The 9,725-nt window shown below is 25.0% G+C and overlaps 1 long non-coding RNA gene across 1 annotated transcript; it reads left to right on the top strand.

Annotated features, from left to right (window-relative positions):
- The first annotated feature begins 8,086 nt into the window (after nt 1-8,086).
- LOC149062823 (uncharacterized) lies at nt 8,087-9,104 on the top strand. Its single transcript, XR_016189667.1, has 3 exons — nt 8,087-8,251; nt 8,342-8,416; nt 8,816-9,104. It is a non-coding gene; the product is annotated as an uncharacterized LOC149062823 (long non-coding RNA).
- Nucleotides 9,105-9,725: the final 621 nt, after the last annotated feature.

Here is a 9,725-nt window from a genome sequence, read left to right as displayed (position 1 = left end):
TCGAGTGTCGAGTGGTAGGTACGTCTCTGCAGTGCGCGATATAAGTCTACGAGACGACAAGTATATTTGTCTACACGCATATTATAGTATAATAAATAGTGCCTAGCTATTATACCTATGATGTGTCGTCTAATGTGGGTAATGGGTATACCTGCTCGCGTGATTGAATGTGTCGGTACTTCATAGGCGTGTCTAGACCTTTGACGCAGAGGGTGCAACCTGGTGCGAACCCAAGGGACTAATGGGCCCTAGTCCTCTTTTTTGAACAATTTTTCTTAATTCATGGTGCCACTTTAAATCGCAGAGGGTGCAGGTGCATACCCTGCACCCCCCGTGGACACGCCTATGCGGTACTTATAAATTGTCTACACATATTTATTTTATTTTAGAAATACCTTACATAATGTTATAGGCGCATATCGGCGCAATTGAACTGGCTCCTAAATACAGGTAGTCAATATTTTACCCTTGATTAGTACCTTTGAATTGGCTACCAAGAATTTGATCTTGAATTGGCTCCCAACCAGTTTTTTTCAAAAATATATTGGTTACCAAAATGTTGTTAATAATTTTTAGTTAGACATTATTTCCTAGATAGTTGACGTCAGTCACACTCAAAATAACCAAATTAAATGAGTATGGTTCTTAATTTTAACACCTGGTTTACATTCTATCGTTAGGTAAGATTCTAATATCCAACTACAAATTTCATTTATTGATTGTTGATAAGGATAACTATTATGAAATTTTTTAAACAATGTATTTGACACTATTTAGGCGGGCATTAAAAGAGAATAGTGTTAGGTACTTTAAAGTAGAAATTCAATAAAAAAAATCAGTAAGAAATAATTATATAATATATCGAAAACTATTCTATGAAGATTTGATTTTACTAAATAAACATTTAAAAATGTAAATTAAAATGAAGTAACTCTATATTAATATACAACTACTTAATAATGTGCTTCTCAACATCAAAACAAACTTTGATAAAAAAAACTGTAAATTGGTCAACCAGTACTTTATAGATATATCGTACATTATTACATTATTCAAGATGTGTATTGTGTTTATTATATTATATTATTATCTAAAATTTTAGAAGTTTAAATTTTATTAGGTAAGTATGTTAGATTTTATAATTAATATCCTAACTACCCGACTGATGGTAACTAGTTATAGTTGGATTAATCCTTTAAAATTAATAATAAATAATCTCATTAAATTGTACTTAATAATATTAATATTTGACGTAGGTATATTTAAAAAGTTTTTAAAAAATTTATCGAGATACCAATTATTAAAAATAACACTTATAAACTGCAATAACATAATAATATAACAAATAATGTAAGTCTTGTAAGTAGGTACTTTTAATGTAAGTTTGCAAGATTTTATTTTGGTTAGGTTAGTTTAATACCTACCAATTTTGGTATCAAAATGAGAAATAAATCAAGTAAATCATTTATAATTAATTATAATTAATAATAGTTTATTTCACTAAACTTATGAGCTATAGGCTGATCCACATTACTAAAACATAGATTATGTACTTATTATAAATTATATAATTTATAAAAATATAGATTAGCTCTTACAACTATTATATAAAAAAAAAACAACCAAATGTTTGGTGAGCTACCTATTTAAAATAACGGTATATCCCTCGTAGCACAAGGTGTCCTTAAGGATTCTTTACGGAGTCCTTGTCAGGAAAGTAGGGACTCCTAATAGATTCCCATGACTGTCCCCATAATCTTTGAATGCAAGCCACAAGGATACCAATTCAGGAGTTCTTTGTGGGATAGCTGTAGAACTCCTAGGGAGTCCTTCGTGGGATAGCCGTAGGACTCCTATGAAGGATGCATAAAGGAATCCTTTAAAAGAAGCATATAATAGCAATATTAAAATTATAATTTGTGTATTGTGAATTTGTGCTACAACGTACAATACTATTTGATGCTTCTTATTTATCAACTCTGTAATGTATTAACATTAAATTAAATATTTTTAGTTTGAAAAACAATTAAAAATGTATATTTGTCAAAACTTTCATTTTATTAATTTTATAATAAAAATAAACAACTATAAATTCATTCTAATTTTTTTTTTAATCTCTTTTGAGTGACGTAAGAAGCTTGTTATTTGTGTATTTATTGCATCAGGGGTAGTGGATGGAAACTTTTTTTGAACAGTATCTGTAAAATATAATAATGTGTATAAATATTTTATGTTAATAAATATCAAGTTGAATACAACCATAAGATACAATCACATCCTTATGATATATTATTAAGACTTTATAATATTATAAGTTATAACACTTCTACAGCAACCTTTGTGGCATAAACCCTAATAAGATTCTACTCTTTCTAATAACCGGTAGGCATGATAAATTTATAAAGAAATGCACAACTCATCATTTAAAAATGTTTCATTTTATTTACTTTTCAACTCCGAAAATATCTCTTAAATTACTGGGATTTTAAAGTTAGTGGTACTTGGTGACTGATACCACTGAAATTATATTGAGTACCTAATAGTAATTCTGTGCAATTATCTATGCTGCATTAATTAATCCCGCGTTTCAAAAAACCCACATAATTTTTGTAAAAAAATTTTAAGTTAGTAATTCATTTAAACGTTTAACAAAAACATAATATATGTGGGATTAACTTCTACAAATATATATGATATATATTTTTAATTAATAACTGTTAAATTTTAAAATACATAAAAAATAAAACAGAATTTAATTGTTTACACGCAAATTATATATCAATAATAGTAAATCCTTGTGGGACACCTATACAACATTGTTGAAATTATAAAAATGATGGTCGTTATATAAATGCCGACTAAAGTTTAAATATTATAACCAACATTACTTGCCTAAAATATATTGATACAAAGCCAATTTTCTTTTTATCATTGTTATTTCTTTTTTTTTCCAGTGAAATTAATTTCACAGCCCAACTCATCTGTTATAGTGTGTTCTAAAATTCTCTTCAATAGTAATGTGTAATCTTGCCCGCCTTAATGTTTATATTGAGTACACTGTACATAAAATAAAAACCATGTTATACAATATTATAGAAGCGATCAAATTTTTATAATATTGACATAAGAGGTTGCAATTAAACTTATAATTAAAATAACTTAATCTTACTAAGTTTCCAACAAATGTTCTATTTTTCAACTCATTTTCTAATTTTTTTAATTGGTTTTCATTAGCACCTGGTAATAACTTTTTATACTTTGAAGAAAAAGTTGAGTCATCTTCTTGGTGGTCTTCATTGTTGCTTTTCTCTCGAGAAGTTCATCAAGTTTGCTAATTATGTTAGCTTGGCCCCGCAAAAGTGTTTGAAAATATTCTGAATAGTGAAAATAAAAGCACAATTAATATTGATTAAAACAACATATTAATTTAATAATAAATTATTATTAATAATAATAATAATAAATAAATAATAATAATAAATATTAATAATAATTAATTATTTTAATTATTTATTAATAATAAATAATATTAATAATAAATTATTAAATTAAATTAACTATAAATTTAAAAAAATACTAATGTTAGATGTAGATACTAGTGTTTTGATCAATGTGTTTCGTTGAAGTCCCTTCTGTTTTATGGTGGTTTTGAACAATTTGTGATTCATGTTCTAAATTATAAAGACTATAATACATTTGGGTTATTAAAATAAAATTAAAAAGTCTTATAATTTTACCAGTTCCTCCACCACTGAGAATGTTACATTGAGTTGATGAAGGAAGTTTTTTAAATACTGGTGATTGATAAAACATTTCAGGACTTACACCTTATATTGACAATAAAATAATGGTATTAAAATATAATGTAACAATTTCATATTTTAAAATCAGTTATTATAAGTTACTATGTTGGTCATAATTCTCCTCCTTGTCTGAAGCTACATCATTTTTAGGACTAACAATGTAATTACTAATTCTTGTTCCTAGAACAAAACATTAGAATATTAATTATCACTACCATGTATATTTTTTTAAATCATAGGAAAAAAAGTATTCATAAATATGAATTTACCAAAGTTGTTATCATTTATTGCATGAAAATAATTTGGAGAGCTTGATGAGTGTCTGCCATGAGTTAGAGGAGAATATTGGACGAGAATAAGACCTGAATATGAAATAAAATAAATTTTTAAGGAATTGATGTGTTAAATGTGTTACGAAGACTAGCTTCAGCATCTTTTAGTAATCCAGTGGGAGATTTAGATTTTTTATTGAAAATCAGTTCTGAATCTAGTAAAATATAATGCAGAAATTACAATCAAACCTATATTTTAGGAAAACATCCAAGTTATTAAAGTTATTACAATGTCTTTTATTATTTTCAATTAAGACTTTAGTTAGTGATTGATATTTTTAAAATTCAGAAGTTTATTTAATGGAAATAAAATCTGAACCTATTATAATTTATAAAAACAATTATTTTATTATATTTGAATTTACCGAAACAATCAACATTTTTCTTAAATAGTTTCTTTTTTGATTTCACTTCTGTAGAGCAACTCTGATCAAAAGAAGATACTGAAAAAAATAGTTATTTAATTAAAATAATGTAAATTAAACTGTATAATAATAATAGTAAATCAAACAAAATTATGTACCAATAATTTACAAATAATTGTAGTCTAAAAGTTTAAAATAAACTTGCCTTCATTAGAAGTTATTTTAGGTAACAGTTTTCTTTTATGATCTAAGTAATAAAAATTATTATAATATATTATATAACTAGTGAACAGCACTAAATAAAACATACTTAATCATTTTATAAAAAGCTATTCAATCTAATAAAACTCCTGAATTCTGTGGTTTCGGTTTTTCATGGCATTAGGATATGGTGGTATATTTGTAGGAGATGACGATAATTATTTTATTTTTGGTCTTTTTAATATAAATTAAAATGTTGTTATTAAAAAAAAAAAATTAAGTACCTATTTTTAAATGATGGTGAACATAAACATTTAACAAAATTGAATAATCATTCACAACTGCTCAAATGTCTTGACAAATATAATACATACCTAGGCTATCATGAGGTGGACTATATTTTTCTTTTGTTTTTTTAGCTCTGATTTTCCGTGTTTTATTTTAAGTACCTATGTTCTGCATCTGATGTTGTAATGGAAGAAAAATTATATTGTACAATTTGATTCAGTTTTTCTATTCCTCTCTCATAAGTAACTACAAATTGAAATAACCAAACACATTTAACTAAACTATAAAAATATACAATTATAATGTCATAATAAAAATGAGTTAGAAGTTTAAACTATCAGCTGTACATTAATAAGGTTATTTTTATGGACCTATTGCACTTTACCAGTCCATACAAATTTTTCGATTTTTTACTTATATTAAATTGTTGAAATTTGTGATTGTGTGTTTTTTACGCATACCCACCAATGATATAGTTTAAGTATAGAGAGCAAGTTACAGTACCTACGACAAGTAGTCGCTCGGAGCCTGCCGACTCAACGCCCAATTATAGTAACATATCGGTAATTATATATTTATATTGCTAACATCCAAAAGGCTATAACATTGAAACTAAGTCTGGCCAACAAATTCTGATTGTATCATTGTTATTAAATAGTTAATATGGATAAGTTCCGAAAAAAAAAAATCAAAAATTTACATGGGGTAGTAAATTTCAGCGATTTTTATTAATTAAAAAAAAAAAAATAGCATAGGTAATTACTTATTACTTAATCTAGTATTGTTCGATATCAATTCAGGGCTATGATTTGTATGCAATAAAAAATTGGAAAATATGCATTTTATTTACCAAAATATGCAAAAATATGCATTTTAATTTCTATCTTAGATTTTATATTGACCGACATACTTTTATTAATTGTGTTTATCTTTCTCCGTCAAACTATTCAATCTTTAATCGCATACCTATTGTACCATAGGATTGTTTAAATAAAAATAAAATTTTTGTTTGACAAACAAACCAAGTTTTACACTTTAATCAGTAGAGCTAGAATTAAATATGAAATATTAATATTTTTTTTATTAATTTGCATTTTATTAAAAAATAATTATTGCAAAGCGATTACAAAAAATATTAGTTACGAAATATACTATAAAACATGCATTTTTCGCATTCTTATAATCGAAATATGCAATAATATTCATTTTATTCAATATATGCATTAATATGCATTTTATCCAAAATATGCAAAAACATGCAAAATAAAAACACCACCATTCATCTCATCATGAGGTGATTCGTGGACATTACTGACAAAATCAATAATCAGAAGTCGCAAAAAAAACATGCTGTTGCATACAAATCCTAGCCTCGGATATCATATATTTACATATATTAATTATAGTATCATAATTAATATATAATATAATATATATATCATTAATTATATAACAAAGCAACTGAGATAACGATAATAAATTAATAACGGGTCGGCTTGGCCGCACCGGGCATCATTAAGTTAGTCCGCGGTTGCTATCTCTATGGAACTTGTGTCTTTCAATAATTATAAATCTGTTATACTGTTATGTGTTCATTATTTAATTTATAAAATAAAAATAGAATTTAATATAACTAAAAAGGCGTACTAAGTGTAAGAGTTAGTAAGAGACTAGTATTCCCGCTAAGTGCGACCGCAACAAGCATTGTAGTATAAATATTATGTTATTAATTATATTAGTAGGTATTTAATACTTATTACTTATCAGTATAAATTTAAATTTTACAAGCCACTTGATCCTAAAATATTTATAACATCAACAATATCCCATGTAGATTGAGGATCAATCATATGACGGACAGCTAACTTCATTTCCTTTTCCTTCTCAATATGGTTAGGATATTTACACTTTAATTCACCATTAATTCTTCCTACCCACTTTCTCAGTAAAAGTTGAATACCATCACTGAATTCGGCAATGAAATAAATTCTAGAATGTGCAATAATATTATAATCTTATTATTATTATTTGAAATTAAAATTAAGATTAATCGAGTAAACTGAATGCACCCTATTATAATATATATGTATAATTGTTCAAGTAAGGAAGTTTAGAAGTGATTAAAAATTACATTTTGGCATTATAAACCAATTATATACATATATATATATTAATATAACCAGAAAAGTGTAGTGTTTCAACTTGTACATATTATTGTACAATTATTATTGTTCAATTTAAATTAATATGCAATAAAAAGTATAGATTGGTATTTTTTTCTTTCGTTCAATTACTGCATGCAATGCTAAAAATCATATCTAATATCTTTAAAAAAATGTAATGAACAAATAATTTAGAAAATCTTCAGTTTTTCTTTTTTATTTAAAATTTTGAAGGATCATAGATTCAAAAGCTGAAATAGTCATTGGAAATCATGCGTATCTATACCTACTAGCTATAAAGCTGCTACCAATTATTAATTTATCTTTGACTTTTGTTATTTGTTTAAATTTTATCTTATAATACTCGGAATTTTAAGTAATTTTGTAATGCACCTTTTTTATTACTGATGATTAGAGTGAAGATTTGTATGTATTTGCATATTTATTCTGGTTGATCGCATGATATGCTAAGTGAGCACAAAATTTGTTTCATGACATAACAATTTAAAAAATGAAACTTTGTTAGTGCATATTTCGTAATTTTTCTATTTTAAGGGCTTATTCTACAATTTTAATTGCATATTCCATATTTTCGTGCATATTTCGATGTTTTTTGAAAAAAAAAAATTATATTTTTATAGTTTTGATTGTTTCGGTTAATATCAAAATATCAAAATATAGGTAAGTACATTTATTTTAGGAGACATTTTTGATATAAATTGATTCCTTTTTTTATATGTAAATTAAAGCTACCTGAAAATAGTAAAAGTGGAAAAAATAAAGAAAAGTGTTTTTAGTATTGTTCCATAATTTTTTTTTATAATATATTGTATTAATTAAATGTTCCAAAAATGAATTCTTTTATTTTCCATGCATATTTTAACATTTTAATGCATATATTTATGCATATTTAAGATTTTTTAGCGCATATTTGATTGATTTTTAATGCATATAAATCCGTGCTCTACTGATGATCATGTTTTAAGACAAATGACATTTCTACTGATCAACACCAAATGTTTATTTAAAATTATGTCATGCACGAAGAAGTTCCGATTTCTTTAGAGAAAGACATAAATCAACCCAGGGAATTTAATTATGTATGTTATTATACTTCTCTTGTTTTTATCTTTGTTCATATGCTTACATGTAGGTAAAAATTAATACCTATAATATTTATACCTATTTAGGAATTTGATCAGTTTGATAATGATGCCGGAATTGAAATTATACTACCACCTTCATCTGAACCTGCTAATCACTAAGTAAGAATATTTTTTGTTGTAATTTAGTTTGAGTTTATACATAATACATTTAATATATACATATATAATATGTATATGTATACATTGAATATATATATATATATATATACAATTAATATATATCATAATACATTTTACCAAGGTCTATTATCTTTGGTATAAACATTTTAATGACTCAAGAACTACTCATTAACATTTTGATTTAGATAAATAAAAAAATAAAATGTACAAAACAATCATCCGCTATATAATTTACAGTAAAGTGTCAGGTTGGGTTACATAGTACAATATATAGATTTTGGTTTAATACATTTTAAATAATTTTTTTTTTTTAATGTTGACAGTAAAAATTAAATTTACTTTTAAATTTTACCTATGTATATTTATTTTCACTTTCAGATAAATCTTTATGTTACGCATCAGATATTAAACCCCAAAACATGTCAAATATTTTCAAATCACATCTAGCATCCTGGGCTACCAAAGAAAATATTACTTTAAAGGCTATGGATGGTTTGCTGAAAATACTCAAAAGACATGGTGGTTTTTATGTATTATTAATATAAATAATAACATAAACGTTATTTAAATATTTAATAATAATAATATATTAATAATAATATTTAATAATATTTAAATAGAGCATTTTATCATGTGCCTATAGAAAATAATAATTTAAAAATTTGATTTGTCGGTCGATAAATATTTGTTTTTTACATTAATAAAACAAAATTAATTACCTAGCTATGTTGAAAAATAATTTTGTGTAAAAAACATCACTTTCCTAAATTTCTTTTTAATTATTAAGAAAAGTATAAACAATTCAAATTTTATCTTTGATTATTTGGTATTTTTAAAAAAAAAAACTGGTTTGAATTCCTACTTGTAACTTTAAAACAAATTTGAACATTTTTATTTTTTTAAATTGACTTAAAAAATGTAAAAATGTTGAAAGAATTTTATTTGAATACTTAGGGATGTTAGTCTTAGTATGTAAGAATATATGACAGTGAATTAAAAAATTATATTTATATATCTTTATTTTAGTACAACTGGTAGTGTTATAGAAATGTTTTGTGCTGGATCGTGTTACACTCAAGTAAAATAATAATGAATCTTATGTGATGAAAATTTGTGGAATATTGAAGATAAAAATGTAAATTGTGCTTAACCGTGAGTCACCCTTGGGCTTCTTTAGAATCTCATTCGGGCTTGCTAATACCAACTTATACGTATTATTAGTTATAGCTTATAAATTTATAATACTATTAGAGTAGATAAGACTTAAGTATAGCATACATTTTTAATG

The sequence above is a fragment of the Diuraphis noxia genome, unplaced genomic scaffold (genome assembly GCF_037042655.1).
Source record: "Diuraphis noxia isolate RWA-SAM2 unplaced genomic scaffold, SU_Dnox_SAM2 contig0001, whole genome shotgun sequence".
In the NCBI taxonomy this organism is placed as follows: domain Eukaryota; kingdom Metazoa; phylum Arthropoda; class Insecta; order Hemiptera; family Aphididae; genus Diuraphis; species Diuraphis noxia.
This window is presented reverse-complemented; position numbering and strand designations above follow the sequence as displayed.